Source organism: Metopolophium dirhodum, chromosome 1, assembly GCF_019925205.1.
Source record: "Metopolophium dirhodum isolate CAU chromosome 1, ASM1992520v1, whole genome shotgun sequence".
In the NCBI taxonomy this organism is placed as follows: domain Eukaryota; kingdom Metazoa; phylum Arthropoda; class Insecta; order Hemiptera; family Aphididae; genus Metopolophium; species Metopolophium dirhodum.
This window is the reverse complement of record NC_083560.1, coordinates 119,700,142-119,716,248: the sequence shown is the minus strand read 5'-3', so window position 1 is coordinate 119,716,248 and position 16,107 is coordinate 119,700,142. Positions and strand designations below refer to the sequence as shown.

Here is a 16,107-nt window from a genome sequence, read left to right as displayed (position 1 = left end):
TGTAATTATAATGAATTAATATGTGTACAAATATTTGCATTTTTACATCATTTGTAGTTTTGTATAATAATATGTTCTAACCTTATATAGCGATCGAATATTAATTTTTAGATTTTTATCGGTGTGATAAATGTATTGATTTCATACAACGTTTTCTGTATTTTTTTGTGTGTCTACGGTGTACTTAATCTGTATAGACTGATGAGTGATGACTATGACAAAAAGCAATATTAATATGTCATACCAAGTATCATACAATACCTATACTAATACATAGGCTGGCTATATATGACCTATATATCCGAATTTGCTTTTATTACGCAATGATTATGTACAACAATATATTATATACAGTACATACTATAACAGTGGCTTCCTCAATGACTATATATAGGTACCTACACTCGACACTCGACATTCGACACCTATATAGGCTGTAATATTATACAACAGCAGAGAGGTTATTGCACCTAATTACTTGTACATTTATTTTAGCAGATCCATATTTTAGCCGACAAATTTTTTATCAGAATTTTTTTTATTATTATTCCCCCGCACCGCTTAATTATAAGAGCTCAATAGTATTTTAAAAGTATGCACTTAACATTGGTGCCGTTGGTACCGTGTATGGTGTGTATTGATAATGATACACAGTTATATGATATGTGATATGGACAGTAAATGTCCCGGTCAGAATGGTCAGTTTTGTCTTATTCATATACATATTTATACATTCATATATATATTCAAAATTCTATACATATTATATTCATCCATAAACGAGAGAATATACCTAAACAAAACAAAAAAAGAGCACTTAATATTCGGAATAAGCAAAATAACACTAAAAATTGAAACTCTACGGTCGACGGGTATTCGACATCTACAACATTGTCTTGCAGGTCGCCGGTATCAACTACTCGTCCACAAGTATAGTATTCACTTTGACGGTTCATAATTTTGATTGGCGATGAGGTAACGTTTTTAAATATATTATAGGCGATTAGAATCTAATGGTAAAATTGGTTTTTATTTTTTATTTATTTTTAGTGTAGGTATGTTATTATTTTTTACCCTTCGAACGCCGATAACAATAACATACCATATAATATTATAGTATAATATACTCTAACTCTATTATTGTTGTTACGTCTAGAGGTATACAGCGTGTCCCTTCAATGTACAGAATGATTGATAAATATAAAATTATTTTCATCACTAATTATTGAATTTATTTTTGAAATAAAAATTATTAAGAGCAGTACCATCAGTATTTATATTTTATTTACTTTTACTCTTTAATTATTTATATAGCAATAAGATTACCTAATTATTATTAATTATATACAGAGGATATAATATTATACAGATTGCAGAGCGAGGGTCGCCGGTTCCGACGCATAGTCGACCGGACGTATTTTTGGCGGAGCTCAACGTGATAAAGATTAATACGTTAGTTATTATAGTTATAATAATTATAATAATAGTCATAGAGAAAATCAAATTTTATTTGGCTTATTTCGAAAGCTCAAACACTCCATATAGTCATACTGTGTAATTATTTTTAAGTTATAATCTGATATTTTGCTATTGATATATAGTTCCTCTCTAGTATTTGGGCTAGTGCTAGTCATGATACAAGTCTTAGTACAAACGCTTGCGAAAGTATAAATAATATGTGGACCATATCTACACATTATATTATTAATTTTTATTATATATTTGGACCAACTATACCCAACTATACGTTTAAGTCGTTTAAGTCCTAATTCTGAATACATTTTAGTGTGGAAACTTACGTACGGGTGTAATTTTTTCCGTGAGGGAACATACATATGTACCCGCTTACCTTCTATGTTTCGTGTGGGAACTTACTAAACCCCAGTCCATAGACCTATAATAGACCTATATTTTATAGGTCTATATGGGTACACCTACAAAACTGGAGGGGCGCTAAAATTACTAAGACTACTAATTATTTACGATCATCTGTCATACCTATATAATATATTATTATTATTGTTGTTTTAATGCAAACATATACTACAACAGTGAACGGTGTAAGTCGGTGTACTCGCAATACAACCGTGGCATAGGTATGAGGGAAAATTATAAATTTTTTTTTTACGTAACACAATTCATCGTAAGCAAATAATCGGATTGACGGCAGTTATAGACGCGTTACACAGCGCATATACTCCGTGATATACCTATATAATTAATTTATCTTTATTACCCAAATCACAAAAAAAAAAAAACGCACAACACCTATACGATAATAATAGTTATACTATAACGTACGCGCTGAGATTAATATATCGTAGAAAAATAAATTCTCTACTCAGGCGGAATAATTGAAACGGATTTGTAATTAAGTATATATTATATTATAATAATATATATGAAAATACTATGTATATTATAGGTAGGTTGTATGTTGTGCTATATGATTATATCATTCTCTGCCTGGCTAATCTCTGTATACAATTTTACATTGTATCTATAACTGCAGTTATTATTTATAATATGAAATAATAATATTATATTAAATTAAATAACTGTATACCTACGCTCCGTCGACGTTAGTATAAGAAATATATTATTTTTTTTTTGCGGTCTCGCTACGAATTATTTGCAACTTGGTCAGTATAAATATATATAGGTAGGATATTAAAATAGAGCGATGAAAAAAAAATGCACACTGTCTACATATATGTATTATAACAGAACCTAATCATTATTTATTGCGTATTTTGATTTAGTTATACATTACAATTGACTTTCTTTATTAATTCACTACCAATAAGCCTCGGGGACTATAGAATTTAATGTACTTCATCTTGACCGTATACATGCGATTATCACTTTTTATAGTATCAACTAGTTACAATTTTAATAAACTATATATATATATATATATGTTATTGTCGCCAACTAGTTATCTAGTCATCGCAGCAATTGAGTCAACGTAAATTAGTTTTCTTCAATGCAGCTGCTATATTGTATGTCTGCCTAATGTCTACATGACGTGTTAACATATTTTATTTTTGTCTATAAGACTACGCCTAACTCTATGTCCCGAGTGACCGCGGCAAACGCGTCGAAAAACAAAACAGCTTGATTTTTGCCGCCTTTGGAACAGCGTGGTCAGAATATAATTCGCCCGCACTCTCCGCGTTCAACGTGTTCACGCAGGACATAGGGTTAGTCTTACGCTATGTCCTACGTGAACGCGGAGAGTGCGGGCGAATTATATTCTGACCATGCTGTTCCAAACGCGGCAAACGCGGCAAAAATTAAGCTGTTTTGTTTTTCGCCGCGTTTGCCGTGTTCACGTAGGACATGGCGTTATGTGTCTTTCAAAATTATCGTATTTCATAGGTATAATATTCGTCGTATAAAAATTCCTTGATGCAATGTTGTCACATAATTTTATTTATTTAAATAAAAAAAATTACATTTGCGGTACACACAGACTGCACGGTGTCACTGTGCATATTATACGATGTACATAATAAAAGTATAAGTATAAGTAGGTACATAGGTACCTATTATAGTCTAAAAACTCGCGAGTGCTTCATAAGTGTTAGTTATGCTATATAGTATAAAAATTATATAGGTACTATATCATAATATATGAGTTTAATATATTTTTGTAATACGCGAATGGTTTAAATATAATCAATATATAGGTACGCATTAAATATTATGGGATGCACGTGCACACAGTGGCAATAATAATATTATTATATACTGTTTATGTGTTAATAAGCAAAAATGTAATATATAGGTATTATTATACCGGGTGGTTCACCTTATTTTTACCAATTATAACGTGTTTCGCTAATTGAAATGAGATTTTGAAAAACTATTACTATACTTAGTCATAATTATTATTTTAACTTATTACATATTTTGGTTAACCCCCCTTCGCCCTAAATAAATCCATTACTTATATAATATGTTATACCTCTTATACGCATTTATAAATTATAGATACCTGCACTAAGCCAATTTATGCAATCAATTTTGTCTACCAATCAAGGAATTCGCAATAGTTTCAGTTAAAAAAATACGTAGTTTGTAGGATGGATTTGAATAAGATGTAGGTAGACAGGTACGTAAGAGGAATCACCCTATATACGTACTAATAATATTCTGATGAACAATTAAAATGTTTACTGATTTTCATTTCTTCGTACAATCAAGAATCTAGATGTCAATTATAGTTTCAACACAGTTTTATCACAAAGTGACTTATAAAATCTTACGTACTATATGCGAAAATAGGGGTAACTATAACAACTTAAACAGCCCTCCCAAACATTTACTAAATTTTTTAAGCTTATTCAGTTTTATAATAGTATGGTTTTAGGCTTCAGCCTCCCCAAATCTCAAAATTATCGTGAGTATACCTAACCAAACATAATATTTTTTAATGTTATCCAAATATGATTTTTCCCGACAATTGTATGTAGGTACATTTAAGTTAAAAAAATACAAAATATGGCACAAATATGCAAATTCAAACTTTGTATTTAATTTCACCATTTCATAAGACAAATTTATAACTTATCTAAAATAATCTACGACCACTACAATACAACATGCAAGCAGTCCCGAACCCTATAAACAATATATTTATTAGGGGGGGAGGGAGGGTTAAACACCCAAAAATCCGCTCTGGCTACGCCACTGTACGTGTGTAAAGTCGCGTCCACGCTATAGCTGTGCGTCACAAGAAATATTTGCGACACAAATTTTTAAACAATGTAATTTTGCTAAAGTGTGGACCCAGCTTAAAATGGAGACAACACATTATTATGCGGGTACGACGACGTAATTATTTACGGTCACCGCACCGCGTAACCCCGCGAGTCTGGCATGTTCCGTCTATAATAAGGTCTATGGTCACGTGAGAGCCCCCGCCAATGGCGTGAACTCACGAGGACTACAAACGGCGCGCGTCGGTCGTGGGTGTTTCCGCGACCGTCTACGGTGTAATGGACGGGCCCTGTGGCGCAGTGCTGTCCGACTGTTAGGGCCTTCCCACACTTAAATACGTCGGCGTCCGTTTTGATGACGTACGTCAACGTACTCTTTTTGAATTCAACGTATTCAAATATACGAATCCGCACACTAGATACGACACGTCATAAGTCGGTTATGCAAGCTATTTTTTTTTATAATAATATAATACCCAGGCACCAGCATGCATTCCAGCATTTTATCAATTTATGCACTAATCAGTCACACAGTCACCACGAATTTTGCACACGTGCCCCAGTGATAAGTGGTGACACACATAATAATATTGTATAGTTTACGTATTTTAATATATAATTTAGGTATATCGTTATTAAATATTATACACGTTGCAATTAACAATTTAACAAAATAATAATTTTCTCACATCAAATTGCAAAATGGCCAAACCGTTAAACTGGTGTGATATAAACTACGAGTAGGCATATTCATATTGTATAATTATTACAGTACGAATGTCGTCATAGTTGCATCTACGCAGGGCCAACGCTAGAAGAATTGGCGCCCTGGGTGAAACCATATTTTGGCACCCTTAACCCCCTCCCCTCCTCCAGTTGATAATAGTAATTAAAATATAATATTTTTATGAATTGTCAATAAATTGCACAAATTATTGTGCGATAGAAATCATCACATACACTATATAATATTATACTATATTATAGTATACAGCCACAATACGGCCGTCGCTGCCGAAAGTATTATATAGGCTGCCGCCCGAATTGGACGACGAAAATAATATGATATTATAATATTTATATAGATACTGCGAAAACACGTTTAAGTGTTTTCATAATTATAAATGTGAGAATGTGCGATTCATCACGTTGTATCGACTAGCTGTTGCGCCATATATATTAGTTAACGCATTAACGCAGAATCATTTTTTCTATGTTTTTAAGTAATCTTAGAGTAAAATCACCTATTACAAAAAAAAAATAGACAATAATATTTGTGGATGGTATGACATATCGATTTTATATTTTATTGTTATTTGACTTTGTATTCGACATTCAAAATAAATAAAATATGTTGTAAATTTAAATTATGTTTAAATTGTTTTGGTACAATATTTGGACAGATCGATACGTCATTCCCTTAAAAATATTATTTTCTATGTTTTTTGTAATATGTGATTTTACTCTAAGATTACTTAAAAACATAGAAAAAATGATTCTTCGTAAATGCGTTTTGTCTATGTTGCGCTTGGGCCAGAGAGAGAAAACAAATAGTGCGCTGACATCCTCTTAACAAAAAATATCAAATCCAGTGCCATATTTATGGAAGGACAAATGGGAATGGCACTGGGCCCACTCATAAGAGGGGCCCACCGACTTCCAGCATACAAAGTTTATTGTATACCTTTTTATCATACTTTGGGAAAACCAACAAATAGATTTGGATTTTAGTTGGAGATTTTGGTGGGTTATAAAGTATGAGTTTTCCCTGAAAACGACGACCTTAATCGACTTTGCAAATTACAAAATCTAATTGCCGTTATTATAGTAATAATATTATTATCGTCGTAATATTACTATTGACGTTATTGTATTGCGTCGTTATATCGTCAGTCGTATTTATTGTATAATCTATTAATTGTCATTTGTTTATTATATTTAATAATTTAATATTTAATAAATAATTAAGTGGTTCAATGAAGAGAAAATTAAAGGATTAAACGTCATGAAAAAACAAAAAAAACTACACGGTAGTTAGAAAAAATTTAGGTTTATTAGAACTAGTTTATCTACTAGCGCACAATCGAAATGTTTGTGAAAACTGATTAGCAGAAATCAAATTTGACTTAAAACATTAAACTTAAAAACATTTAATTTGATATATAAGTGTAATAATCAAAAATTGCTTTTTAACTTGTACATTTACTGGAATAAATATTAAACATTAATTATACGCATTGAAATAGTGTAGTGTTGTTGTATATAAATAATCAAATTTTTAACAATACAATTTTATTCTATGATCCAATTATAGTTGCCTATAGCCACTCATATATAAGCAACTAATTACATACGACACTAATTTAAAAATAAATTATGCATTCATTTTATTTTAGCATTGAAGAAAACAGAGAAGGACAATTTGGGGCCCAAAATTGTAAATTGTACGGGGCCCATAAAACGGTAAATCAGGCCCTGATCAAATCAAAATATATAGGTAATATTATTTCACAATTCACGCCACTACTCCCTAAGGGCTGAAGCCCCTCCCCCCCCCCCCCCATTGACGTATTATTATTACTTAAAAAGAATAAATATTTATCAAGTTTCAACTGTCAACTATAGTAAGCAAGACGTAAATTACATAAACGTCTTACCAGAATGAATTCATTTTTGAATAAACATTGTATTTGCATACCAATTTTCCTAAAATTATCTGTAATTTTTCGGAAAAAATATAAACTACTTGTATGAAAGACCTTATATTCAATTTTCTAGTGTTATAGCTTATACACATTTAATATTTTATAAGTTTTAAACTACAAATTAACTGTAGTTTTTACGAAATTTGAACTTCAAATGCTTATAAAAAATAACCACGATGCCTATGTTAATATTTTAGCTATAATAAAAACTTACGTATAACATATTTTTTTAACGACATTTACAGAAAAAAAATAATTTTAATTAATCAAATACAATCCAAGTGAGGACGGTATAACCAAGCTGGTTACCAAACAAATTTAATAAATTTTCATTTTTTTCTGCAATTATTCTAAAAAGCACTGAGCATTTTCTAATTCGAACTCTAAAAGTACAATTTGCGTCCAAAAACATTCATCGGGCATCAAAGTTTATGATCAGAGCATTTTTTCTACAAGAAAAGTTGAGAAGTTATAAACATTTTAAAATACCTCAAATAAACGTCTCCAATTATTAGACTGGACAAAATAAAAATAAAATTGTAACTAATTTTCAAGCCCCCCCCCCCCCCCCCCAATTGAAAAATCCTGCGTCACCACTGCATTTGACGTTACTTAGCAGACCATACGTAGCAATAGTTCGTCGAAAACAATAAATAATTGTGTGTGTAGTATACTATAGTGTGTGTCAGGCAATTGTGTCTTTTTGATTTGTACAATTTTATTGATATTCATAAAAAAAAAAAACGAAAAAAATTGGAAACTAAAATGTACGTAAACAGTTCTAAACAAATTAATATTTTTTGAAGATTTTATCGTGTATAGAAAATGGCAATATAAACAACCAGTGAAAATTTCATTTGTTTAAGAGTTACACCAAAAACCAAAATCGAAAACAGATTTTGCGTATAATGTTGTCCTCCCAAATGTACCAACTAGATTCACTTTCCCGTCAAACAAGATACTGTTGAAGAAAATCGAAACAGTTTTACTGTCCCAAACGGTGGCGACAGAAAAATTAAAAAATTAAAAAATTAAAAATTAAAAAAAACACACATCATTGGAAAATCAATATATTCATCGCTTCACTCAAAATGTAAAACATGTTTTAAAAATATTGATTTCAAATTGTTATGTTTATTTGTAATGCTTAAATGATTCACTTTTACATTTTAAGTCATGTGTGTTAATTAAATGATTCACAATTACTGCTAATTTAGATTATAATATTATAATACAAAAGCAACACCTTTGATTATCAAGTAACCATATATATATATATATATATATATATATATATTTATATATATAATAAATAGGACAGAGGACTTTTTGCTCTAAAAAAGCTCTAAATATGCACTCTAAAATTTTTTCTTAAACTTTTTAAAAACCATAATCGAATAAAAGCCTGCATTCTGCGCACACTGCTCTCTGCAAACGATTATTATCTATCTATTGATTATTTATAAAATTAATTACAGCAAATTATATTATTGGATTATCAGCGATCCTCTAGTCCTTCTAGGAAAAACGTATGCACACGGTCAGTCAACAATACAACAAACATTTTTAACATTTTTGTCCAAACATTTTGACTGTATTGTTTGAAATAAAAATGTCGGTGTGGAAAAAATTGATTTAAGTAAATATGTCTCAAAAAGTATAAAATATGCATTTTTATACAAAATAACATTTTAAAACTAGCTTTGTGAAAGCATGAAACGTTATTTGTACTCTTTATATTTTTGTGACTGTGCAAAATAAATATGCAAATGCTATAAGCCCTCTGCCCTAATAATAAACAATAGGTAGATAATTTAATTTAATTTAATTTAAGCGATTTGTAGAATATAACATTTTCAGTTTATGATAATTTGAAATCTATTTAATATGGCAATAGGTTACATTCTCTACAAATGATACATCCATATAAATGATTAACTTGAATAAGTTGTATAAACTGCAATGTAATTTTTAAGACAATGATTGAAAAAAAATCCAAATGGTTTTGATTTAAAATTATAATTGGTTATACAATATATAGGTAATAATATATGTAAGTGCTTGTAGATACAGGGAGTACAACTTATAAGATTATACTGATTAGATTTGGGATTGGAGTTGCCGAGTATACTTATCCGATTGAATTTATTTCTACCAACATTTTATTAAAAAAAGTGCATTTTCGAATGACTTTTTTTAAAATTTATCATTATAAACTTGTTAAATGAAAATAAAAACAGAAAAATAAAGGTTGTCAGGTGTGGGTTCGAACCCACGCTCCCGTTTGGGAACCAGAGCTTAAATCTGGCGCCTTAGACCGCTCGGCCAACCTGACTACGTGACATAGTGTTTACAAGCAAATCAAATTAAATTTTTATGAACGTTTAAAGTTTATATTTTTACAAGATTGGATATTCACTCAATTTCTCATGTAGCGATTTTGTTATTTTGTTGTAATTCAAAACCGAATAACTGTAGATACATAACAATTTCACTGAATGTTTATACTTTTATTTCTATACACCATAAAATTTAGCAAATATTTTGATTGTTTTTGAGCTGTTTACGGACATTGTTAGTTTTCAATTTTTTTGTTTTTTTTTCTACAATTGTCAATAAAATGTTATTTGTTGGGTAAAAAAGCGTGAAAATTTAATACAAGGCTCCTGATATATTGCTTAAATAACAGTTAAGAAAAATTAAAAATACATAGGCACAATTTTTTCTTTATGAACATTTAAGGTTGGAATTTCGACAACATAAATCAAATTTAAAGTTTAATAATTATTTTGTAATTAAAAATGTATTAAATGTTCAACTTTTATAGCTAAGGATTGAAAATTTAAAACAAGCTTCACGATCAATAAAAAATAAATAAATAAATTACAATACAATTTATATTTTATTTCATTATTAATAAAATTTTCATGTATTTACAGTTATTTATTTTTGAATAAATTACAGCAAAATAAAAAGTCGCTACATGAGAAATCGAGTGAATATCCAATCTTGTAAAAATATGAACTTCAAACGCTCATAAAAATGTAATTTGATTTGCTTGTAGACATTTTTTTTTTTTGATAAAGATAAACAAACTCATGAGGTATCTTGTATTACATTTTCAAATTTTATATTTGAAAAGAAAAATTTATATGAATTCTCAACTCAAAATATTAGATAATTTTCTTGATTTTTCCGTATTTTGTCAACTTTAAATGTTTATAAAGAAAAACTGTGACTAAGGATTTTTAATATTTTTCAAATGTCATTGTAACAATATAGTACTATAGTAGGATCCTTGTATTATAATTTCAAGCATTTTTACTCAATAAATAAAGTTTTATTGACATTCATATAGAAAAAAAACTAATAAAATTGGAAACTGAAAATGTCCCTATAAACAGTTCAAAACGAATCAAAATATTTTGAAAATTTCATTGTGTATAGAAAATGCTAATATAAACACTCAGTCAACATTTCATGTACCTATGGTCATTTGTTTTAATGTTAAACCAAAAACCAAAATCAATTTTGTTAAAAAATTTGTTTTTCATGGCGCTTTTGAAAATTACTGGGAATTTTAAATTTTGACCTCCTCAATGCACCAACAATATTCACTTTCCCATCGAACAATTTTAATTATAAAATACAAATAGAAAATGAGAGATTAATTTATAATAAAGGAACTTTTTCATTCAATATTACTTATTAGTACTTAGCTGTAATATTTATTAAACAGTTATACAACCATAGCCAAATAAAAACAACAATACAATTTAAAACTTGGGATCAGCTTTGTCATATTATAACCCAATGTATGGCAAGGTCAGAGGCTAAAATATAATTTTGTTCATAGTACATATTTTGAGTTCCTGCGGGGGCTTCGCCCCTCCCAAAAAAATGTATTTGATCCATACGCACATAAGCAAAGTGTAATAGGTAATCAATATCTATTTTTCTTTATCTACAGAGTATACTGCAGACTACATTACAATAACATTTTATGTCGGTACCTATATTGGTAAGATTATTATTTATTAAACGTAATTTTACAATGTATGCACTGAACAATAATATAATATAGATACAGTGAATTGCAGAATAAAATCCCTGACCCTAGGAAAAATGATCTACAGACTACAATTTATATTACTCACACTCACATAAAATTGATTGATCAAATAATTCTTAAAAACTAATTAGTATATTACCACATTATTAATAATAAATTACAAATGTACACTAGGTTTAGATATACTTATCGTTAAAAATTAATATTTAATAAAAAATTTTCAAACATTAACAATAATTTTTCTTTGTATTAATTGTATTTTATAATATTTTAAATATTGTATCTATAAGTAAAACTTGTGAAAAATGACTCCTAATCATAATAATAGTTAAATTCTTATCTATCTATTTCCCAATGTAACATTAAATAATTTTCCAATTAATGAAGAAAAAACTGTAACAAAAGTTACTAGTTATTACAGGCCGTTACACACTTTTTAATTTCGTATTCAACACTTCACATTTACTTGTTTATTTAACTTTTGTAACTTATAACAAGTTACTCATTTTCAATTTAACTTATAACTTGTAACTAGTTGCAAATTTCCCTATAACTTTATATGAAAGTAACAAGTTACTTAGCGACGTTGTTCTTTTTGTGCTTTGATAATTCATAAGTATATTCATAGGTATAATTCGTTAATTTTGGTTTTCACCATTAATCTGGTCAGTGGATATTCAGTGTTTGTACGATTATGGTTGGAATATATTTTTGATATAGTTACAATAAATTTAGGAACTTGACCAACCCTGCAAACATTTATATGTTAAGGCGCCCGGTGCCGATGCCATTTTGTCCTCAAAAATATACTCCGCGGGAATAACGATACCACCTTGTAGAATCGACCAAATTTTTGTCGATGCCACTGAGGCATTGACCAAAAATAATATTTATAAGTTATGTTACTCATAAAATTATATATTTATTTACAAATAAAAATAATCAAAATAATATGACGTAAATAATATCACCAATATCACTGATATGGATAACAAAATAATATACTCCCAGTCATTGCTGTCGGTCTGAATTTCTTTAGCTATTATTAGACTTAAATATCAAACTCGTCGCGCTGTAAATACGAAATCGCTGGTGGCCACCGAAAATGTACGACGAGAATAATTATCGCACCATAATATAGGTATAAAAAAAATAGTATAGTCCCGCCGTGCTGCTACGACCCGCGGCCCCCGTCGTTGAAGTCCACAAATTGAGATTATGCTCGTCGCACTTATAGATACAACAGCGCACAGGTCGCCGCCAAAAATGTGCTACGAGAACAAATTATCGCACTATAATAATAATAGTCCCGCCGCGGCTCATATATCAATATAATCATAATAATAATATAACACACATTATTTTTTTTTGTGTGCACCACGGACCATACAGTATACACGCTGAGTACGCATCACTCGCGTTAGACGCTGAGCCTTCGTTTATTATTCTTATCGCATTGGAATAATTACCGGATTAAGAAGATATTTTCTTCAAGTATTAATATTTTCAAACACAATTCTGAATCATATAAATTATTTCGAAAAAAATATAGATCATCGTGACTTCTATTTAGTAACTATAAGAAGTATAAATACGAATATAATTGTATTTAAAAAATTACACCTTAGCACGAGCCGCCACTGCAGCCTATTATTATGCTTCAATATGCAATTTTTTTTTTACAATACCTATAGTGAAATACCTATAGACTTCCATAATGGAATATTTATTATAGTAACAGTTAAAATAGTGTTCCGAAATTTAAGTTTCCAATAAATATAATATGTTCCATTCCATGATTGGTTCGAAAATGGTTTTTTCTGGTTGAAGATTTTCCATACAATTGTATCCAAAAAAATATCATTCTATATCGTGATAAACTTTTTATCTTTCAACGGTATTGTTTTACATGACAAGAGTATTCAATTATAAATAATTCTTAGCATTGATAGGCCTCCATCAATGTTTATATTTGTCAACGAGAGTCGAGGCACACACGTTATTTAAGGATTGTATATTTGACGTGTAGGTATACGTCGTGTATATAATGGCGGCCTATCGAAATAAAATAAATATTGATTTCATCTGGACGGAGCCACCCCTGGTTCAAAAAGTATTATTCTCATTACTGTATTCTCTCAAAGTTGTCAAGCTAGGAAAATGTTTTGAGCGTAAATTACGTAAAGTACAAATATTTTAACAGTAGCAAGAGCTTCAGCTTAGACAAATGTCATTAGGCTGCAGTGTGCACTATATGTACACCTATGTACTTATACAGTTATACCCCTGTAAAATGTTTTCTTACTTTATTTCTATATTTATAAAAACGGAAATACTACCGAAAAATACACTAAAATGATGGTTAATACATGGAAAAAGTCACCAATGGTCTCCCACTCCCACCCGCAAATACGACGCTGCTATGTAGCTATATTGAATTACATTTACTAACCATCCATTTATTACCTATTAATTCTTATACACAAACACTCATTACTTTTTAACTATTATCTTGATAATATAAAAAAAAAATGCAAAAAAATATCGATAATGTCATTTGTAATATAATAAAAATAAAAAATTTAGTAGAATAAATATTAATTATTACTTTTACGATTTTATACGATGTCAATTGTCGGAATAACTAAAATCGTTATTAAATCTAATATTAGAACTATCAGGTACTTATTGGGAGAGAACGCTGTTTATGGACCTTGTTTTCGTAATATCTACCTACGTACTAATCGAACTATTTTTAATATTATCACTATTCACTACATATTATATTGATATGTGTGGATACAATAATTCATAGCTATAACCCGTATAGGTATAGAATATACCATACACCATAAGTGTAGCAAGAGTAGATAACTAATGAGTAGATAATCATATAGTTTTTTTATAAGTATTTTGTATAATTTTTGTTCGAGTTTGAGTTTTTTTTTCTAAAAATATCAATAAAAATTATTCGTTTGGTCAATAAGCTTAAAAATATAATACATGGTTCCTCGTGACTTTTTACCATACCTATTTCAAAATATTTACGATACATAGGCATAATTATTTTTTATAAGCATTTAAAGTTCAAATTTCGACAATCCAAAATTATTAATAATTTGTAGTTCAAAATGTATTAAATATTAAATTTGTATAGCTTTAGCTTTGCCCCCCCCCCCCCACACCCCCCAATACTTATTACTGTTTGTCTGTTTATTAAATAAATATACCATATATATAAGTCCATGTAAAATTTTTGAGTTTTGAATTATTTCATATAATATAATATGTTTCTATCATAAACTTTGTAACAATAATAAAACCATGATTAACTAACTAGTTATGTTCACTAGTAAACTATTAAATTGCCGACATAGGTACCTGATAAACATGATTACAACAATATACAATTTATATTTAAGGATTATAAACATGACAACTTATTATGGACTGTTAACAGTTAATTGTAATTAAATAAAATGTTATTGCGAGATTACAAAACCTAATCGCCTAGGACTTAGCGCCATTTCATTAATAATTGCATCCACTTAGACTACCCCCCGTAAATACGCCATTGCCCTGCGTACCGGTGGAAGACATAAGTGCCAAAATGAGATAAGAAAAAAAAAGTTGTATCGTACGAAAGCGCCAAAATTGTATCATACATAATATGAGCCAAAATCCTAGATGGCAAGATACCTGCAGTGTGCCACGGTCAATAGATATTAAATAGGTAATTTACAATATTAATTTAGAACTATATATATTATATTTTAACAATTTATTAATGACAATTTTTTATAATATCGAATTTTTTTAATAGCTACTTATATAAAATATTATGTAGGTATATAATTGTTGTACCTTTGGCACTTGGGTGGGGGAGGGGGGGTGTTTGATATTTTTTTTCAAACAAAATATTTGTTAAATTTATTGGTATAAATCAAGTTTAGCGATCACACGAATTCTTCAACTTTTTTTCGGACACCTATGTATTTCAACCAGTTAAGAACGATGGTGCAAAAATGTATTACCTGTAACTATTAGTTTTTATGGTATATAGCCTTATACTACCTAAGTTCACGATTTTCGGTGTTTACTGTTTAACGCATATAAATAAGTACATCGCTTATAGCTTATCACGCTTATGACGAATTTTAATTTTTTTTTTAAACCTAGGTAAACGTTTTAAAAATGATGGTGCAAAATTAATTCTGACCCCCACCCATGGTGGTTTTACATAACAAGTCGAGGGATGTTTTCGATTTCATTTGTCGGAGCAAGCGAGTGACCACGTCGGGTGTAAGTATCTGAAAATACCAAAAATTTCAATTTTATAGCTATAACTTTAAAATAAGTCTGACCATCATATTCAGACTTCCCCATAGTTTTCAGAATACTTAATCTGGCATCGGAAAGTTGATTATCAACTGTCTGAAAGTTCCACAACTGAAGTTGATAGTTTGACCAAGAAGAAAAAGTACAATTTATAGAAGATAGTTCTGATGGAGGTTCCAATATTTGTTTATTACTTATTTATAATTATAAATATCTAAATATTATTAATTTTACCAATATCTTTTTTCATACCTTATAAATGTTTAAA

General features: G+C 29.4%; 1 non-coding gene across 1 annotated transcript; it reads right to left on the bottom strand.

Moving 5' to 3' along the window:
- Positions 1-9,681: 9,681 nt before the first annotated feature.
- Trnal-uaa (transfer RNA leucine (anticodon UAA)) lies at positions 9,682-9,764 on the bottom strand. Its single transcript has one exon. It is a non-coding gene; the product is annotated as a tRNA-Leu (tRNA).
- Between the last annotated feature and the right edge of the window lie 6,343 nt (positions 9,765-16,107).